Source organism: Canis lupus, chromosome 14 (genome assembly GCF_048164855.1).
Source record: "Canis lupus baileyi chromosome 14, mCanLup2.hap1, whole genome shotgun sequence".
NCBI lineage: Eukaryota > Metazoa > Chordata > Mammalia > Carnivora > Canidae > Canis > Canis lupus.
The window spans coordinates 2,376,932-2,396,837 of record NC_132851.1 but is presented as its reverse complement, the minus strand read 5'-3'; the positions used below and the strand labels follow the sequence as shown (position 1 = coordinate 2,396,837).

The window sequence follows — 19,906 nt, the reverse complement described above, 5'->3', positions numbered from 1 at the left end:
TAAGCAGCTCTTCAGCATCTAAGGGCATCACCCAGCCCTGAACATTCATTGGAATCAAACATAAAATCTCTCTGGTGTCTACTCTGGTTGGGGATGGGGTATTTAGTGTAATTTCATACTTCACTTGTAAGCATCCTGAAAGCTTCTCTATCTCTAGGAGTCAGACAAGAGCAGATTCTCAGACTGATGAGATCAAATGTTGACCTGGCAGTTCAATATCCTGCAGAGCTCAGATCCTATGGAGGTGTAGGGTGTAAGAAAGTCAACAGAACATTTATTTTCATGACCCTCTGATACTCCTGGAAAATGTTTTAGCAATCACTACCTAACCTGTAGCTGTTTACAGGTTCTTTTGTATAAAAGTAGAGTTGAGAACACGTAACCACATAATCTTAGCCCAGAAGGCCTATTAACAAAGCTTTCTAATTGCTGCAATGCCAAGTGAACCACTAGCCTCGACTATTCAACTGCGACATTCGGTGAAACAGAGATGATGCCCCTATAACCCTGAAAAATGGCTACATAATAAAATATTAAGGTAAAGGCAGTGCCTGAAAGAGAGGGCTCTTGAGGAAGGAGGGATATTCCTTACAGCACAAACAGCTGTCAGACCCATCTACTGGCGGATGTACATTTGCAGGCCAAACTGTGGCATCATTAATGATATATCTTATTTGATCAGAGAAAGTTGGCCCAAAAAGCCCAGGTAGTCTTTTGGTAGTCTGGGGTAAAGGCATATTTTTACTGAGAAAATATTATTTGAGCTCCTATGGTATGGACACACTAGGCATGGGGACATAGCAGGGTGAAAGCTGCATTTCTGTGGAGCTCACAGTCTACAGGAGACAATGGACAAGTCATCAGGTTTTACACACTGTGTGCAAAAGGTGCAACAGAGATAAGCTCAGGGTGACATGGGAGGGAGGTATCAGGGGTATCCTTCTGAGTCTTGGGTAGTCAGGAAAGGCTTCCCTAATGAAACAATGTTGGATTTGACATTTGAAGGGTAAAGCAGAAGTGAGAGGTGTGAAAAGAGAGCCTTGGGTGTGTACACAGATCCAGAGGGAGAGTGGAAACTCTAGGGGGCAGAGCAAAGGGAAGCAGAAGAGAGCATATGCCCAATCTGTGGGGGCCCCTCAGAGATGTGAGTCTGGACAACTTCTAGCCTGTATAAGGAGAAAGGACCAGGGTACACTGCATTGCTCCCAGCACCATTGACCTTTCCAATACCACTGAAAACATGGCCCTTTCAGGGATCTACAAGATCTGAAAGGACAAGAGATGAGATGAGATTCAGAAGTGACTACCACAAGAGTGCGAAGGGCCTCATCACTGATATCTGAGATCAGGCAGTGGGGAGCCATTGAAGGATTCTAAGGAGGATCCAATTTAGAAAGATCCCCTGGCAGCACTATGGAGGGTAAATTGGAAGGGTAATGAAGACCAGAGGTGGGAAAGCCATTGCAGTCATTCTGGAGGGAGATCACAGTGGCCTAATTCTGGTATAAAGTATTCAAGACAACACTCATTTCTCATTTTCAACACTTCACCTTGGGTTCTGATGCCTTTTGGAGCTCTCTGAAGTCAAAGCATTTGCTTTTATTATCAACATTCAGCAGGAATAAAGGGACAGTACCCAGTTTTGCCCTCCAGAGCTTACTCATATCTCTTTCCGAGAGTATTGTGACTTTCTTCCCCAGCACAGGAACTAAATACCATTTCCCCAGCTCTTTTTTTTTTTTTCTTTCAAAAAAGTCATCCTTCATTTGCTTCTGTGAGATGTTTGTCTCTGCATAGTGTTTGGATTCCATGAGCATGTGCGTGTGTGCCTTGCAGTCCAGCTAAGGGGTGGCTCTGCTTTTCTTGGTTTCCTGGATGCAGGCAAACTTCAAACAGTGCAGTTTCCTCCTGATGCTTATCTCCACAACCCATTTCTCAGAATGTCTTGCCCATTAACTTTCAAATAGCATCGTTATTCAGTGCCAAACTGCTTGTTTCAAGGTTTGGAGCGCCACTGGAGCATAAAACAATAGCATTTCTGCCTCCACCTCTCTCCCATTCCCCTAAACCTTGCCTATCTTTCCCCTAGCTCCCAACAAAACAAAACAAAGCTTAACACTTCTTGAGAAACACTCCTAAACTTTAACCTGCCCTTAGTCCCCAAAAAAGTTTCAGTAGGTCATCACTGTAACGCATTTTAAGAGGAGTTGAAAATGCAGGGAACACCATTCTTGCAAATGTGTTCCCCAAAGATGTCAGAGATATTGAGCAAAAGAGACAGGATAACTCAGTACAATTCCACAGATCGCTGAGAATCCTTCAGTGGCTCCCATTGCCTTCAGGATAAATCACAGACCCACTAGGTATCTGTGAAGGCCTAGTGAGCTTTTTATCTGGTGAAGGTGATTTGGAGACCTGTTGAAGGTGCCTGACCCAGGGGAAGAGCTCCCCCTGCTGGCAGGCCTCAGCTGCACGTGAGCTGCAATTGCCCGTATACCAGACTCCATGCGCTGGGTATGTTCTTGGAGATTTGTGCATTAAATCGAATCATATGATGAATGCTCTTGGGGTGTGCACTTTCAAAAGGAAATCCATGGCAAATCCTTTTGTGAGGCGAGAAATCCTTTTGTGACGGTTAATAATCATTGTTCTTCTCCAGCCCTTCAGTTGTTGATGCTGTGAATTTGGGGATTTATTGAAGGGGTTCTCTTGATGCTGGTGATCCTGTTGAAGACTCTGAGCATGGTTCCTGGGAAAACGCCATGGTAACTGAAGCTGAGCCTAAAATGCTGACACACTTGACATTTCCACGGTTTGCCTTGGCTCCTTGTAACCCAAAACTTGTCTCGGAGGAGTGGTTGGTACTTCTCAAAGCCTGACTGGGGGATGTTGTCAGCAGCCCCAAGAGTCCTCCACTGGCTGATTTAGCTGGACCAACGCACACATTTGTAAATGGGTCAACTCCTCCTGTGGGCCTTGGCTATAGAATGATCAGGAGGGAGCAGGAAGCAGAGGGCAAAGAGAAACACCCCCTCCATCGGAAGTGTATCAACCCTTACCCAAAGGGATTGCGCCTGTCACAATTAGGGCTGTTTTCTTCCCTCCAGATGTTGTGTGTTACAGAATCTTTTGTTGGTAAGCACACACATGGCAGCATTTACAGCAGCCAGTGCCAGCCTCAAGGCTTCAACAACGGAGGCTGCAATTGAGCATGAAGTATGATGTGCCAAGCACTGAGATATGAATGCTGTGCTCCTGAGAACACCATGCTGTGCTGTGCCCAAAAGCACAGACCCAGTTTTGCTTTGTGAATTCTTTGTCACCAGATATGAGGCCCCTGTTTGAGCCTGGAGACTAGGCCCAAGGGAATGAATGATGGGATTCAGCTTTAAGGTTTGATGCCTTTTGTGATTTGAATGCTTGCTATGAGAACCCACCTTCAAGGCCAGCCTCATGGTTTCACCTGCAGGCCCAGGAATATGGGCTCTGAGTAGTCTCCCAGACTCTGCCCAAGTAGAAAGTCTAGAGAGGCCAGGCTGCTTCTCTTTAGTTGATTGGTGTACTGGAAATAGCCACAGAGACTGTTTTGTGGGATCCCCGCTAACCCAGCCATCAAAGGGGGCCAGAAACTACTGGACTTGAAAATTATGTTCATGGCACCTTGAGCCCTGAGCATGAAGGGAAACCCAGAATAAATAGCATAAAGACTCTTTCCTTCTTCAATCAAGAGGGAAGACAGGCTATATGCATTTGAAAGTGGTTATAAACACCAGACCCACCAACTACAATTTAGGAGGTCTTCTATGTAATCAGCCCAGTCCCAGATATTTTAATTCTATGTTGTAGGGGAGTAAGTGCCAGCTGGCCACTGACCGACCATGCTCAGGGTTCAGTTCTAAACAGCACTGTTTGGGAAAAGCTCAATCTAAAACAGACAGCTCTGGATGTGTTTAGGTTTTTCTTTCTTTCCATTTTTAAATATTAAAAATTGACTCCAGCTGTGGGGTAGAAAGTAACGCCTAACCTATAAAAACATTGACAAATAAATCACGATGCAATTTGCTGCGCATTTTTGTGAGGTCTAAACACTAGTTCTTGAAAGGAATTTTCCATTATTGCATTTTGGGAAGATAACTTCTTCATGAAAAATTCATTTGACTTTTATATTTCATAAAATCATCACATAGCATTCCCACATTTGGGATCTGCATGTGGGCTGGAGGACCCATGGCTTTTAGCTTGGCTTTCCAGGCTCCTAAACCTCTCTTCTGTGACTTTTGCAGGAAGGGGACTGCATCAGGAGCCTTTTCTGGTTATGCTATATCACCTGCTTGGAGCCCTGTCCTGCTAAAAATAAAAATAAAAATAAAAATAAATAAAAACAGGCTAAGTCCCAAGAAAGGACAGCTCTTTTTGAGTTGGATTGAATGCCAACCTCCCCTAACCAAATTGTGCATGTATGCACACGACTAGGCATCACCCCCATCCAGGCGAGAAAGAAGCCCTCAAATGCATTATTCCTTGGTGGTATCACCACAAGAAATAGTACTTTTACTTCTGAGGTAAGGATAAAAAATTCACAGGAGACTCAGAGGAGGAGAGAGGAGCCTGTTTGGCAGACTTAGTACTATAAATTAGACACTTTAAGAGACTTTTTTTTCCCAGAAATAATGCTGGTCTCAGCCTACTCACATGGTATCAGCCAGTAAGATAGGCATGCTGTACTAACAAACAGTCCCACGTCTCAATGACTTATTTCTGCTTATATTACATATCTATCACAGGTCCATTGCATTGTAATATTCATGCCAGGATCCAAGGGATGGAATAACCACTGTCTAAAACATTGTCAGTGTTCATGGCAGAGCAAAAGGACCATCTTGGAAGGCCTCACATAAGTCATTAAATGCTCACAGCCTATTGACCAGAACTGGTCATTAGGTGCCATCCCATCTCAGGGTATGCCAGGAAATCAAATCCTACCTGCCTAGAAGACAGAGAGCTGGAAAGACTTGGAGTGTGGCACTGATGGCTATTAGATCCAACATGTCTACATAAAATGTGGAGGTCCTTCTACAGTATCTGTGTTAGCAACCCTTCTGAGCCCTGGCCTCAATAAGATTATAGCCCTGGGAGTATAGCTGTGGGAATCCAGAATGGGTCAACTACAGTCTTGTAGTGGATACCTTCTTGGGATATCCTTGCATTTCTCTGACTGCTACACCGAGACTACCAACTCATAGTGGTGGTGGCTCTAGAAGTTGCTCTCATGTTGGTACTATACAACCCCCTCCTAGATCCAATTGATTGGATCAGAGGGAATGCACCTAACCAAGCTGAGTTACTAGGGTTCTCTGTCTCAGAAATTTAGAATTGTAGTTCAAAAACAGCTTAGTCTGTATGGCACATGTAAATTTGGAAGCTCTGGTAAAGGCATTTTTTGCCATATGTATGGAAAAAAAAAAAACTAATGAAATTGAACTACAGGACAAAAAGAATGAGTCAGGCACGCAGAGAGAGGTGAATACAAGAAAGCCCATGGAGAGTGAGAGAGTGCGTGTGAGAGCCAGAATGGAGGGTGAGGGAGGGAGAATCCCAGCTTGTGTGCTTAGCACATAGTCACTTGATTCTAACATAAATCAGCACTTGGTTGACAAAGAGGAATGAATGTTGTACAGGTCAATACAAATGCCCACCACAGAAGGCAATTACTTAGACCAAGGGCACTGAGTGTCTAGAACATTTCTGTTAAAATACTGACAGTCATGGGAAAAATAACACCAACCATTATCGGCCATAGCCACTTTATGGTGGATGCATTTAGTGAGTTAGGCAGCCATTTGGTGATGTCTTTAGGGAAAAGAGCCCAAGAAATATATATTTCTTATATATTTTATATATTTTATATATATTTGACTAATAGTCAAACATGTGTACATATGTACATATATATATATATCCATCAAATATAGGAAAGAGAGGGAGGAGGAGAGGAAAGAGAACATTGAGTTACAGAGCTATTATTAACCTCTTAAATCTGTATCTCTTTCCATTCCTGCCGAGAGTTCTGCTTCTCAAGGACACAGAGAATGATAGAATGAGAATATCCCATAATTGCTTATTTATTTCATCCCATATTTCATATACAGCAGCCTCAGAATCACAAGACCAATACTACCATCATTATGATGACCAAAAGCGTTTTGAAATGTTTTGTATAAGACCTCTCCATTCCCCCATCATTAAAAAACAATAGTTGTACTATATCTACATTGTCAGAGCACGGAGCTACTAAATGCTTTCCTCTCCCTCTTAGGCTTCATTTAGTCATAGTGTGACAAGTAGTTAAGGTCATCCCCTTTTATCTGCAGTTTCATTTTCCACAGTTCCAGTTACCCATGGTCAACCTACGTCTGGAAGCAGACAATCCTCCTTCTGATGTATTTTCAGAAAGTCAGTAGTAGGGGATCCCTGGGTGGCGCAGCGGTTTGGCACCTGCCTTTGGCCCAGGGCGCGATCCTGGAGACCCGGGATCGAATCCCACGTCGGGCTCCCAGTGCATGGAGCCTGCTTCTCCCTCTGCCTCTCTCTCTCTCTCTCTCTCTCTCTCTCTCTGTGTGTGTGACTATCATAAATAAATAAAGAAAAAAATATTTAAAAAAAAAAAAAAAAAAAGAAAGTCAGTAGTAACCAAACATTGTGGTCACAAAACCTATGTCATTCTGCTTCACTGCATCTCATTACATAGGTATTTTATCATCTCACATTGTCACAAGAAGGTGAGTACAGTACAAGAAGATACTTTGAGACAGAGACCAAGTTCACATAACTTTTATTACCGTGTATTGTTTTATTTTATTATTGTTGTTAATCACCTACTGTGCCTAATATATAAATTAAACTTTATCATGGGTATGTTTGTATAGGAAAAAACATAGCATATATAGGTTTTGGTACCATCCAGTTTTAGGCATCACGTCCCCCATGGATACAGAGGACTACTATATATACTTAATACTCCCCACAAACATTCTTGTTATTTTGATTGTTCAAAATTTGTTCTTTAGTAGACTCTTTAGGGAGGTCTGTGGGACCAGTTTCCCTAAATTGTCACCTGTTGATAGCAATATGTTTGTATCCTTTGCAATTGAGACTAACTTTTGCTGAATGCAAAATCTTGGCTCATATTTTCCTTACTTGATTATCTTACACGTTACTGCATTTTCTTCTGGCATAAAGTGGCACTATTGGGCAGCACGGGTGGCTCAGCGGTTTGCGCCACCTTCAGTCCAGGGCCTGACCCTGAAGACCCCGGGTGGAGTTCCACGTCAGGCTCCCTGCATGGAGCCTGCTTCTCCCTCTGTCTGTGTCTCTGCCTCTCTCTCTCTCTCTCTTTGTGTGTCTCTCATGAATAAATAAATAAAATCTTTAAAAAATAAAATAAAGTGGCACTATGAAAGTCTGATGACAATTTAATTTTTTTCTATCTTATGCCACATGTTCTTGTTTTCTATTCCCCAACATATTTTTTTTCTTGTTATTTAAAGTCTTGTGATTTTATTGAAATATATCATGGAATTGGTCATTGAGGTCAATATTCCCAAGTACATGGATGGTATGCTTTTTCCTCCTGATGAGTTGACCACTCTGATATTATAAGATAGCCTTGTTTCTCTCTGGTAATATTATTTGTTTTGACATCTACTTTGCGTAATATTAATATACCAACTCTAGCTTCCTTTTTATTACTTTTAATTGTGATAAAATATACATAATATGACATTTGCCACATTAACTATTTTTAAGTATACAGTTCTGTAGTATTAAGTATATGCACATTGTTGTACAACTAATCTCCAAAACTCTTTTCATCTTGCAAAACCGAATCTTTAATCCCATTAAATAAACTCCCCATTCTATCCACCCCCCCAGCACCTGGCAATTACCATTCTACTTTCTATCTATAATTTGACTGTTTTACATAAGAGAAATCATACAATATTTGTCTTTTTGTGACTGGCTTATTTCACTTATCATAATGTCTTCAAGGTTCATCCATGTTGTAGCATGTGTCATAATGTTCTTACTTTTTAAGGCTAATATTCCATGGTATGTATATAGATTTGTTTGTCCAATTATCTTCATATGTATAAGATTTTGTTTATCCAATCATCTGTCAATGAACACATGGGTTGCTTCCATCTTTTTGGTCATTGTAAACATAGGTGTCTAAAGATCTCTTTGAGACCTTTTGAATATATACCTAGAAGAGGAATTGCTAGATCATATGATAATTCCATGTTTAATTTTTTGAGAAACCACTATTCTATCCCCATTTTATATGTACACCAACAGTGTACAAGGATGGATTCCAATTTCTGCACATCCTCACCAACACTTGTTATTTTCCTGGGCTTTTTGTATGTTTGATAGTAGCCATTCTAATGGGTATAAGTAGTATCTCATTGTGATTTTTTTATAATAAATTTATTTTTTATTGGTGTTCACTTTGCCAACATACAGAATTATACCCAGTGCTCATCCCCTCAAGTGCCCCCTCAGTGCCCGTCACCCATTCACCCCAACCCCCGCCCTCCTCCCCTTCCACCACCCCTAGTTCATTTCCCAGAGTTAGGAGTCTTTATGTCCCTATGTTCTGTCTCCCTTTCTGATATTTCCCACACATTTCTTCTCCCTTCCCTTATATTCCCTTTCACTATTATTTATATTCCCCAAATGAATGAGAACATATAATGTTTGTCATTCTCCGATTGACTTACTTCGCTCAGCATAATACCCTCCAGTTCATTCCACATTGAAACAAATGGTGGGTATTTGTCGTTTCTAATGGCTGAGTAATATTCCATTGTATACATAAACCATATCTTCTTTATCCATTCATCTTTCGATGGACCCCGAGGCTCCTTCCACAGTTTGGCTATTGTGGACATTGCTGCTAGAAACATCAGGGTGCAGGTGTATCTTTGGGGTAAATCCTCAGCAGTGCAATTGCTGGGTCCTAGGGCAGGTCTATTTTTAACTCTTTGAGGAACCTCCACACAGTTTTCCAGAGTGGCTGCACCAGTTCACATTCCCATCAACAGTGTAAGAGGGTTCCCTTTTCTCCGCATCCTCTCCAACATTTGTGGTTTCCTGCCTTGTTAATGTTCCCCATTCTGACTGGTGTGAGGTGGTATCTCATTGTGATTTTGATTTGCATTTCCCTAATGATTAATGATGTTGAACTTCTTTTCATGTATTTATTGGCCATTCATACATGTTCTTTGGAAAAATGTTTATTCAAGTTCTTTGTTCATTTTTAATTAGGTTGTTTTTTTGTTATTGAGTTGTTGGAGGTCTTTATATAGTCTGTATATTAACCCCTTATCAGATATATGATTTGAAAATATTTTCTCCTATTATGTAGGAGAAATAAAATCTTTTAAGAAAAATTAACAGGGCAGCCCGGGTGGCTCAGCAGTTTAGCGCCACCTTCAGCCCAGGGCATAATCCTGGAGACCCAGGATCGAGTCCCACTTGGGGCTTGGAGCCTGCTTCTCCCTTTGCCTGTGTCTCTGCCTCTCTCTCTGTCTCTGTGTCTCTCATGAATAAATAAATAAGTAAATAAATTTTTTAAAAATGCAAAAAAAACCCAATTATTTTAAAATAAATTCAAATAATAAAAATTTACATTACACACATGTACTTACCTTTTTTTTTTTTTTAAGGTTTTATTCACCTATTCATGAGAGACACAGAGAGAGAGAGAGGCAGAGAGACACAGGCAGAGGGAGAAGCAGGCTCCACGCAGGGAGCCCCATGTGGGACTGGATCCCACGTCCCCAGAATCACGCCATAGGCCGAAGGTGGCACCAAACCACTGAGCCACCCGGACTGCCTGTACTTATCATTTTCACTGTTCTTTGTTCCTTTTTTTTTTTTTTAAGATTTATTTATTTATGATAGACATAGAGAGAGAGAGAGAGAGGCAGAAACACAGGCAGAGGGAGAAGCAGGCTCCATGCAGGGATCCCGACGTGGGACTCGATCCCGGGTCTCCAGGATCACGCCCTGGGCCAAAGGCAGGCGCCAAACCGCTGAGCCACCCAGGGATCCCCTCTTTGTTCCTTTTTGTGTAGAACCTATTTCTATCTGGTCCATTTTTCTTCTGCCTAAGATGCCCTGTAACATTTCTAACAATGCAGGTCTGCTGATGATGAATTCTTTGAGCTTTTTATGTCTGAAAAAAGTCTTTATTTCACACTTTTTTTGAAAGATGTTTTTGGTGGGTGTAGAAATCTAGATTGATGTGACCATCTTATTTGCATTGCTCCCAAAAAGAAATCTGTCGTCCTTATCTCATTCCTTTGTATGTTAAGTGTCTTTTATCTCTGATTTTCTGATTCTCTCTTATCAGTGGTATTGAGCAATTTGATTTTGATGTGACTTCATGTTGTTTTCTTCATGTTTCTTGTACTTGGGATTCATTGAGCTTCTTGGATCTATGAGTTTATAGTTTTCATCAGTTTGGAAAAATTTTGGACATTATCTCTTCAAATATTTTTCAGCCCCTCTCTCCTTCCTCTCCTTCAGAGTCTCCAATTACATGTCTATTAGCCTATTGAAATTGTTCCATAGCTCACCAATGCTCTGCTAACTTTTTAAAATACTTTTTTCCATTTCATTTAGATACTTATATTTTCAATTCAACTAATCTTTTTTTTTTTCTGCAATGCCAGTCATCTCATCCAGTGTATTCTTAATCTTAGACATTGTAGTATTTATCTCTAGAAGTTCAGTTTGGTTCTCTCATATTTTCCATGTTTCTCTTAAATTGTTGAACATAAGAACACAGTTATAAAAGTTTTTTTTTTTTTTAATGTCCTTATCTTTAATTCAAACATCTTTGTCAGTTCTGGGTTGGTTTCTACTGATTATTCTCCTCATCTGGGTTGTGTTTTCCTGCCTCTGCAGGCATTATTCCTAGGCTTGTGTGAGCATCAGGTAGTTTCCACCAATCCTCTCATATGATTCTTTTCCAGCCTTGGATATCACTGATCAATCCTTTGCTGAATGCCCTGCATGACCCTAATCAGATCTCTGGATTCTTTGTGCTCTCTGGCATTTCTTCCTGCTAACTCTAGCTCCTTTTGGTCTTCCTAGACTCAGTAATTTTGTCTCTTCAACTTGAAGAATCTGCCAGATTCTTCCTGCCAGATTTCCTTTTCTGTACCACTACCTGGAAACTCTCAAAAGGTAGCAAGTTGGGACAATCCAGGCTGACCTCCACTGTTTACCATATCTCAAGAAATACTGTCCTTCATTAATTAATGTCTTGATAACTTTTGTCCAGGTTTTTTTAGTTGTTTCATACTGGAGAGTAAATTCAGTCCCTGTTACTACATCTTGGTCTGAAGCAGAAGACTGATTTGCTTTTTCAATATATGATTTCATTTTTTTTTTATCAGGAATGTTTTCTTGAATTATACATGTTAGTAATTTTTTCTATTCTCTTTAATTTTCACCTTCAGGAATTTCTATTATTTGTATATTGGACTTTGTTTGCCTATCTTCAAAATTCTTTTTCTCGGGATCCCTGGGTGGTGCAGCGGTTTAGCGCCTGCCTTTGGCCCAGGGCGCAATCCTGGAGACCCGGGATCGAATCCCACATCAGGCTCCCGGTGCATGGAGCCTGCTTCTCCCTCTGCCTATGTCTCTGCCTCTCTCTCTCTCTCTCTGTGTGACTATCACAAATAAATGAAAAAAAAAATTAAAAAAAAAAAGACAAAATTCTTTTTCTCAAATTCTTTTTATCTCATTCTTCATTTTTTTATTTTAAAATTTTACTCCTTTTCACTTTGATTTTTAGGGCATTAACTGTTATGCATTTTGCTCTCATAGTTTCTTATAGTTTAATCTTTGTTTCTGAAGTAATTTTTTCTTTTATTTTTACATCTTTCCTGAGTTCTGTTGGCACAATTTTGATTTTTTTCTATTTTTTTTTAAGATTTTATTTTATTTTATTTATTTATTTTTTATTTATTTATGATAGTCATACAGAGAGAGAGAGAGAGAGAGAGGCAGAGACATAGGCCGAGGGAGAAGCAGGCTCCATGCACTGGGAGCCCGACGTGGGATTCGATCCCGGGTCTCCAGGATCGCACCCTGGGCCAAAGGCAGGCGCCAAACCGCTGCGCCACCTAGGGATCCCTAAGATTTTATTTTTAAGCAATTGCTACACTCAGCGTGGGTCTCAAACTTAAAATCCCGGAATCAAGAGTTGTATGCTCCACCGACTGAGCCAGCCAGGCGCCTCTGAGTCTTTCCTATTTCTGACTTCTGTTGTTCTTTCAAGTCTTCAGTTAATTTCTTCATGTCTTTTGCTTCATTTTGATGTAATAAGTTAGTTTGGTTTGTTGTTTGGACATCTCTTTCCAGTGTTTTTATTATTTGTAGGAATATTATTTTCATTGTCTTTTGCTTTTATTTTATTTTATTTTATTTTAAGATTTTCTTTATTCATGAGAGAGAGACACACACACAGAGAGAGAGAGAGAGAGAGGCAGAGACACAGGCAGAGGGAGAAGCAGGCTCCAGGCAGGGAGCCATATGTGGGACTCGATCCTGGGTCCCCAGAATCACACACACCCTGGGCTGAAGGCAGGCACCAAACCGCTGAGCCACCTGGGCTGCCTTGTCTTTTGCTTTTAAATAGTAACTTTGTATGGGCTTTAAGTGTTGCTTATTTTTAAGTGACATTAGTTTTCCTGAGAATTTAGAACAAGGCAGGAAATGAGGTTCAGGAAAGCTTTTCTAACCACTCAGAGCTCCCTCTTCTGTGGTTGTGCAGTGTTAATACATGCACAAGCTTCTTTTCTGACCCTTTGGGATTCTGTACTTTCCCTCACATTGGACTGGACTTTTTTTTCATCCCTTCCAGTTTCAGCTGCCCTTCTCAAGTTGGTCCACTATACTTTCCAGTATGTACCTGTTGCCTGTTTGTTCTCTGGTTTGTCAAACCCTACTCAGTGGTTTCTCTCTCCTTCCTCATGTACAGATCCTGCTACCATGCAGATTTTGTGGCTATTCATGGTTTTTCTTCATCTGCTTGTATTTAGGGGTTGGTGGGGATACCTTGTTACCTAGTGTTACCTAGTTTTGTTTAAACGTTGTTCATGGGTTTCTCAGTTCTGCTATCTAGTTGCACTGTCGTTTTTATGAGGGGATTCAGATATCAATGTCCAATATTTTATTTTATTTTTTTAAGATTTTATTTATTCATTCAAGAGAGACACACAGAGAGAGAGAGAGAGTCAGAGACACAGGCAGAGGGAGAAGCAGGCTCCATGCAGGGAGCCCGAGGGGGGACTCGATCCTGAGTCTCCAGGATCACGCCCTGAGCTGCAGGCGGTGCTAAACCGCTGCACCACCAGGGCTGCCCGTGTCCAATATTTTAAGAGTTTCTTGCTCATTGGCAAAGCCCTAGATGGACCAAAAGCAGGGAACTGGAGTGAATGACAGAATTCCTGTTAAGACAAAATGGAGAAAAGCATTAAATGGTTATCCAAAGCTTTCCGTTTAGGTGCTGAGTGTAAAGGGATGGTGTTGTTATGTAGAGAGCTGCTTTATTTACTTCTACTCAGTAAGTATGAGCTCATCTTTTCATTATGAGAGTCAAGAGGCCCTTTGACAGTTTGTGCACATATTGCTTGACCTAGTACACATAGATCTCAAACCACTTCAGGCTCAGTAACTTGTGCTTTGTCTTGTTTTTAATGAAAATGGTCTATTTCCACATTCTGACTAATACTCATGACCTTCATTCTGTCTTTCTAAGGATCTCAAAAATATTTGACAGTTCATTGTATGGCTCCTTTTCTGACCTTGGAGATGCAGTTTAGGATTTCAATTGCCCTATATCTCACTAACATTGGTCATGGAATTGCATCACAGGGTGAGAAATTGTTAAGAGTCCCAGACTTCCTACTCAGGCTTTCCTGCTTTAGCCATGTTACATTCCCAACTTAGTTTGTCTATCCCACTCTTGAAAATAAACCCAGGTCATTTGTCAAGGGAACAAAAAGACAAACCCTACCTCTTAAATCAATAATACACTATTTGTTAATTAACTGATTTAAATAAATTTTAAAATACCCTAAAAAAACAGGGAACAAAAATACACTGGGCAATGAGTAGGCCTAAATTATACTGAGCATATGGCCTCATCTTTCTCTTTTGGGCTGTTGGGCTTTCCTGGCATCCAGACTTTGTGGAGATGCTCAGAGTATTTGCTATAGGTAATTGTCCATGTTTCATTTGAACCAGAGATATAGGAGCCAAGGAAGAAAATGGGATGGATTCCCTGACATGAAGAACTATGACATTGGAAAACATGGTGGAATTAGGGTAAACTTTATCTCCAGATGGAAACGGTGCCTTTCTAAGTGTTAAATGATTTGCAAAACTGTTGTGTTTTCTTCAGTGGCTTGGAACAATGTACAAATAGGTTTTTTTATGGTTCTAGGGTCCCACATAGCCCAGTATCTTTTCAAAATCACATTCAAAGAAAATGCACTCCAGAAACTAAAAGCAATTTTTAAAAGCACACTATTCTTTACTGTATTCTCTAAGATGGGGATCCAATTTCTAATCCTAAGCAACACAATCTCCATTCAATTTTTTACTTATCTCCACTTCTTTCATTTCACAGCTACTCTGTAGCATCTAACTCTCAATTTTCTCCAAAACTTTCCCTGATTCCCATCCTACAGGTCTTCATACATGATTCTTTTTACTATCATTTTTCCCTCCCCTTATGCCTCACCAGTAGTTGCCACAGGAATTACCATACCTACCAGACTGCTCCAGGAAAGGTGGGAGACTCTCTGACTCTATACTCCTTGGTCTTCTTTTGCTGCCCAAAGAAGAAGCTGGCAGGACCACTGAGTATTATATTCTTTGCTTGCTCTGAATGCTTTTATTGCGAAGTAAGCCCAGAGGAGAATTAAGGAATAAAGGCCCTCTCCTTATATGTTTAATCAAAAATGGAAGATACATTTAAGAAAGCTTTCAAATGAACCCCTGGGGTCAGTGATAGTGATGAGAAGGGGCCTAAGAGGCTGGGCAAAATTATCACTATCTGACCCAGTGGGTGGGCAGAGCTTCCAAGAGACAGACCTCTAAGGGAAGACTGGGGTATAACCCTGGTTATTGCAGAAACAGTGTGGTCCAGGCTCCCCGGCACCACAAATTCAGATTTGCTTATAGTCCTCTTACAAATGCTTTGATATTATCTAGGGGTGTTTTAAACCTAGGGGATATGCGGCAAACGTTGAGGAGGTATTATGTAGTGACCAAGGGTAGTCAAAAGCTTGTAAGTGGACTTAGAATATAGGAGTATGTAGAAATCAGAGAGAGGTAGTGTGGCTCAATTATGCAGGTGGTCAACAACCGGATGGTCTGTCAGGAGCAACAAGAAAGTGGCAATTATCTATAAATCTGGAAGGTATTGGGGAAACCACCCAGTAGCTCAGAATCATAGGCAGTGCTAGAAAGATCAAGGCTAATATTTTGTTCCGAGAAAATAGAAATCCTGGATAAGACAGCACTCAATGCAGGGGAATTTCATAAGGATGCAGTGACCAGAAATGGGCCTAAAACAAGGAGACTGGTTGCCAGGAACAAAGCAGAACCTAGTTTTTAGAATGAAGGATCAGAGCTGGACCTTAGGAAAACTGAGTGAGGCTGAGCCCCCAAAATACAAAGTGTAAATGCCACGTACCTTGTAGGATATGCTGCCCGATGTTTGTTAAGAGCATGGGCTGGGTTAGAATCCTGGCTCTGTGACCTCCCATCTTTATGACCTCAGGAAAGTTAGAGAACTCCAGCCCAGCTTCCTATCTCTGAAGGGGGTTTAGTAATTCCTACCTCACAGAATAGTCATAGACATTATATGGCACAGTCTCTGTCAATCAGTGGCACTACAGAGCAGGGCTGTAAAACATGTTATCTTCTTCTCCTCCTCCTACCATCACCACCATCACTGTAGCTTACCCACTCAGAACAAGACTGGCCCCAGAGCCTGGGCTGCTGATTCTGCAGTTGAGTGTTGGGAAGATGTCGGCACAAAATGCACACATGTGCAAACAAGATGGCCCCAACTTACTCAAGCTTGTTTATAAGTCAGTTGTTTGCCACTTAGAATCTCTGTCTCTAAAAGCTATACTATAAACAATGGTTGAGTTTCCAGGCTAGCCCACCTGTGCCTTTTTGTTCATGAGAAAGAGGCTAAGCATTGAGTCAGCCTGAGGAAGGGCCACTATCTTCATTCCAGCTTTTAGTGCTGACCTCAAAGGAGAGGACTTGAGAGCAGAGGAGTAGTGGGAACCCACTTGAGATGAGATGAGCTCATAAAGAGCACATGAGGGCTCTCCCAGAGATTCATGTCCCTCTTGGAGCCACGCTGACCTAGCTCCTGGCGAGTTGCACCAGTCCCCTCAGAGCAGCGGCCCAGATGTTCCAGGGTCGAGAGCTGGGGAGAAAGGGGATCACTGGACCTTCTTTGTGATTATCCATCATCCTCATTCATTTCTCCTGCTCCTGCTGAAGTAGCTCCAGTGAGTGGGCATGTGTGTTCCTGCCATTTGCCAGATGTTGGAAAAGAATTAGAAGTTCCATTGGAGGCTATGGTGAACAATTTAATGATGTGACTGTGAATTAGGGCATAACAGCAAAATAATCACTTTGCTTTTGGACTTAGGTTAGTTGAGCTGACTTTGTGCTGCCTGACCAGTAAGTGGGCCCTGCGATGCAGCTCTGCAGCAAGAGGCAGAATGCTCCAGGAAGGAGAAGAGGAGGGAGAACAACAACAAAACTCGACCGGGCCATTCTGATCCAGAAGAGAGCCAACAGAAAGTTTCAGATTAAATGGGAACTACAGCAATAACCAACTTATCCTAAATTTCTGGAGAAGAAGGAGCTCTAAATTAATGCTTTTTTTTTTTTTTTAAGATTCTATCCATTTATTCTTGAGACACAGAGAGAGAGAGAGGCAGAGACACAGGCAGAGGGAGAAGCAGGCTCCATTCCATGGAGGGAGCCCAACATGGGACTCGATCCCAGGTCTCCCAGGTCTCTAAGGATCACACCCTGGGCCGAAGGTGGTGCTAAACCACTGAGCCACCCGGGCTTCCCAATTAATGCATTTTTTAAGACAACTGAAGGCAAATACTTTTTCCCCAAAATGGAAACTTATAAAAGCACTTTCATCATTGTTCCATGCTGTAATGGCCTTGTGTGCCTAGGAGTTTTTGAGGCATGTAGGGCTATTTGCCTTGGCACTAAATGACCCCCAACTGATGTGCTTTTCTATTTGGAGACTTGTCTCTTTTTTGCTTCCAGCTACCACTTCTCAGTGTGTCATCTCCCAGAATCTCCCACTCTACTTGCTTGTCTTTAAACTCTGCAGAAAAGGTTATCAAGGAAGCAAGAAGATCAATCTGCTAGAGTGGTATCCATCAATTTCATTTAACGCTAAGGCAATAGAGTTGTCTTAGGAGTGCTTCTTCTTCTTTACCCTCTATTTGTCATCACTGCCATCCACCTGCCTAAAACATACACACACACACACACCTTGTTGAATACAAAGGCTCAGACTCTGCCCTTTCCTTCATCCCAATCCTTGCCATTACTGCCCTTAGGCACAACCCATCAGGATTTCTATCCTGGGCCCAATCTTCTAGAGGATCCTGGTCTGGCCTTCCTATAACTATGTTACTTCCCAGGGGAGCAAGGAATCCATGGAGCTGAGAGTAGAGTCCCATAGGGAACACATGCCTCCTCTTTCAAGAACTATGTTCTGGGTACCTAGGACCCTGGGAGTCCCTGCCCAGGTAGCCCTGAGCCCCCTTCCAGGGCCTCTTGCATGGATCTGGAAAGGTCTAGAGGGTGGACAGTGCTACTGGCATGTGCACTCTTAAGAGTAGCCAAGTCACTGGTGGTTGAAGGGGTGAGGGCAGAGCTTGGATGTGCAGGCTGAGGTCGCACAGGTGGAAGAGTAAGCCCTCTTACTCGAAATGGAACAGAGCTGGGGTTGGGAGAGAAGAGGGGCACTTCTATCTGTACTCCTGTCAAAGCTGCACAAATTGTTGGGGTGAACTGAATCCCTGCTTGATTCTAGGACTTTCCAATGGCTTTGTGGATAGCCCATCTAAAACACTTCTAGCTTTGTGGGTTCTTGGCTCCCTCAATTCCAAGTACCTTTACCTGCACTCCAAATCTTAACATTTCCCTGAACTTTGCAAGTACTCCAAAAGTTGCTAAAGCACGTCAACTATAATTTGCTGACTCTGGACATTCCCCTCCCAGCCTCTGCTAGAAAACCCAGGCCTCCATTCCTTTCAAAATCTGAATTCTCTTTCTTTCCCATTCCTGCAATGCTATCCTTTAGAGAAATCAGCTGCTCCCTGGATATCAATAAAATTGATTTCCAATTTTAGTTCTTTGGTGAGCCTAGAGAATTTTGAGAACACCAAAATCTTCTCTAAGGAATATCTACAAGGCAGATTATCTTCTCTACCTTAAAAAAAATAAAATACACAAAACTCTGAGAGTGAGCAGCATTGAAGTGAGAGAGAAATACTTTTCACATCTCAACAGATCAGACACTTCTTTGAAAAGGCACCCAGACACCCATGGGCTCTCCCTGGCTCAGAGAGTTGCTACCTATTGTTCAGTCTCTTTGGGGACACCCTCTTCCATTTCTTGACTCTGTATCTTGCCTCCTTCCATCACCTAGAGCACTTCTTCCCTTGAGTGTCATGTTATTCTCTTGTCAGGCCTCTGTTCTTTTTTTAAATATTCCTATTTTATTTGTTTTTTATTTTTATTTTTTTAAGATTTTATTTATTTATTCATAGACACAGAGAGAGAGGGGCAGAGACAGACAGAGGGAGAAGCAGGCTCCATGCAGGGAGCCCGATGTGGGACTCAATCCCGGGTCTCCAGGATCACACCCCAGGCTGCAGGCGCGCCAAACCACTGCGCCACCGGGGCTGCCCTATTTGTTTTTTTTAAATTGCAGTATAACTGACATATATTATCCTATTAGTTCAGGTGTGCATCCCAGTGATTTGATATTTTTATCCATTATGAAATGGCCTCTGTTCTTTAAATCCATGCTTGATGCTGCAGCAAGACAAAAATCAGACTGCTTCACCCTGTGCTTGAGACATTGCCCTCCTCATGCAGAAGGGGACTCCCACTCCCAAGTGGAGTCCAGGTGCCAGGTCCAGGTGCCAGGTTCTCCATGACCTGGCCTCTCTATCTCCCTAGACTTACCTCTAATCCACCCCAGACCCATTAACATCAGATCATATGTAATTCCCCTTCCACATCTTGCCAGGACTTGCTTCTGGAGATGTGTTTATGCTATTCCTCTGCCTGAGCAACCATTGCCATCATCATGCCCCTTCACTGCCAACCTCTCTTCATGTGACCAGCTTCTGGTGGTTCCTTCACACTCAGCCCAGGTATCAAGCTTTCCAACCTTGCTCTTGTCTCCTAGCCAAGGCCAGCTTAGTGGCCCTCTACTGCACTCCCACAGTCCTGGTAAAGCCCCTTTATCTTAGAATGTACCACACTGCATTGAAATTATCCACTGCTATGCCTTTAAGTGACTCCAAGTGCCTCAAAATTAGGAATTGCATCTTTTTCACCTCTGTGTCCCAGCCGTGCTGCACCAAGCACTCAATAAATGTTTACAGAATACATCCAAACTGAGAAGAGTATGGGGATTTTTGTGATACTTATTTCTTTACTAGTGACTCACTCAAATAAAGATAGCTACCTAAAGTTCTGTTCACTTGCTTCTGGGCTAACTATGACTAGGGCTGCCAGAAGTCTGACT

The 19,906-nt window shown here is 41.9% G+C and overlaps 2 long non-coding RNA genes across 2 annotated transcripts in view; one reads left to right on the top strand and one right to left on the bottom strand.

The window, feature by feature from the left end:
• LOC140603593 (uncharacterized) overlaps positions 1 to 18,496 on the top strand; it is a 41,134-nt gene extending 22,638 nt beyond the window's left edge. Inside the window, exon 4 of the long non-coding RNA XR_012006518.1 lies at positions 16,760 to 18,496. This is a non-coding gene — a long non-coding RNA (uncharacterized lncRNA). The remainder of the gene's footprint in view (positions 1 to 16,759) is intronic.
• Positions 13,287 to 16,634, bottom strand: LOC140603594 (uncharacterized). The gene is made up of 3 exons (XR_012006519.1): positions 15,782 to 16,634; positions 14,856 to 14,974; positions 13,287 to 13,526 (listed from the first exon to the last, which is right to left on the bottom strand). It is a non-coding gene; the product is annotated as an uncharacterized lncRNA (long non-coding RNA).
• Positions 18,497 to 19,906: the final 1,410 nt, after the last annotated feature.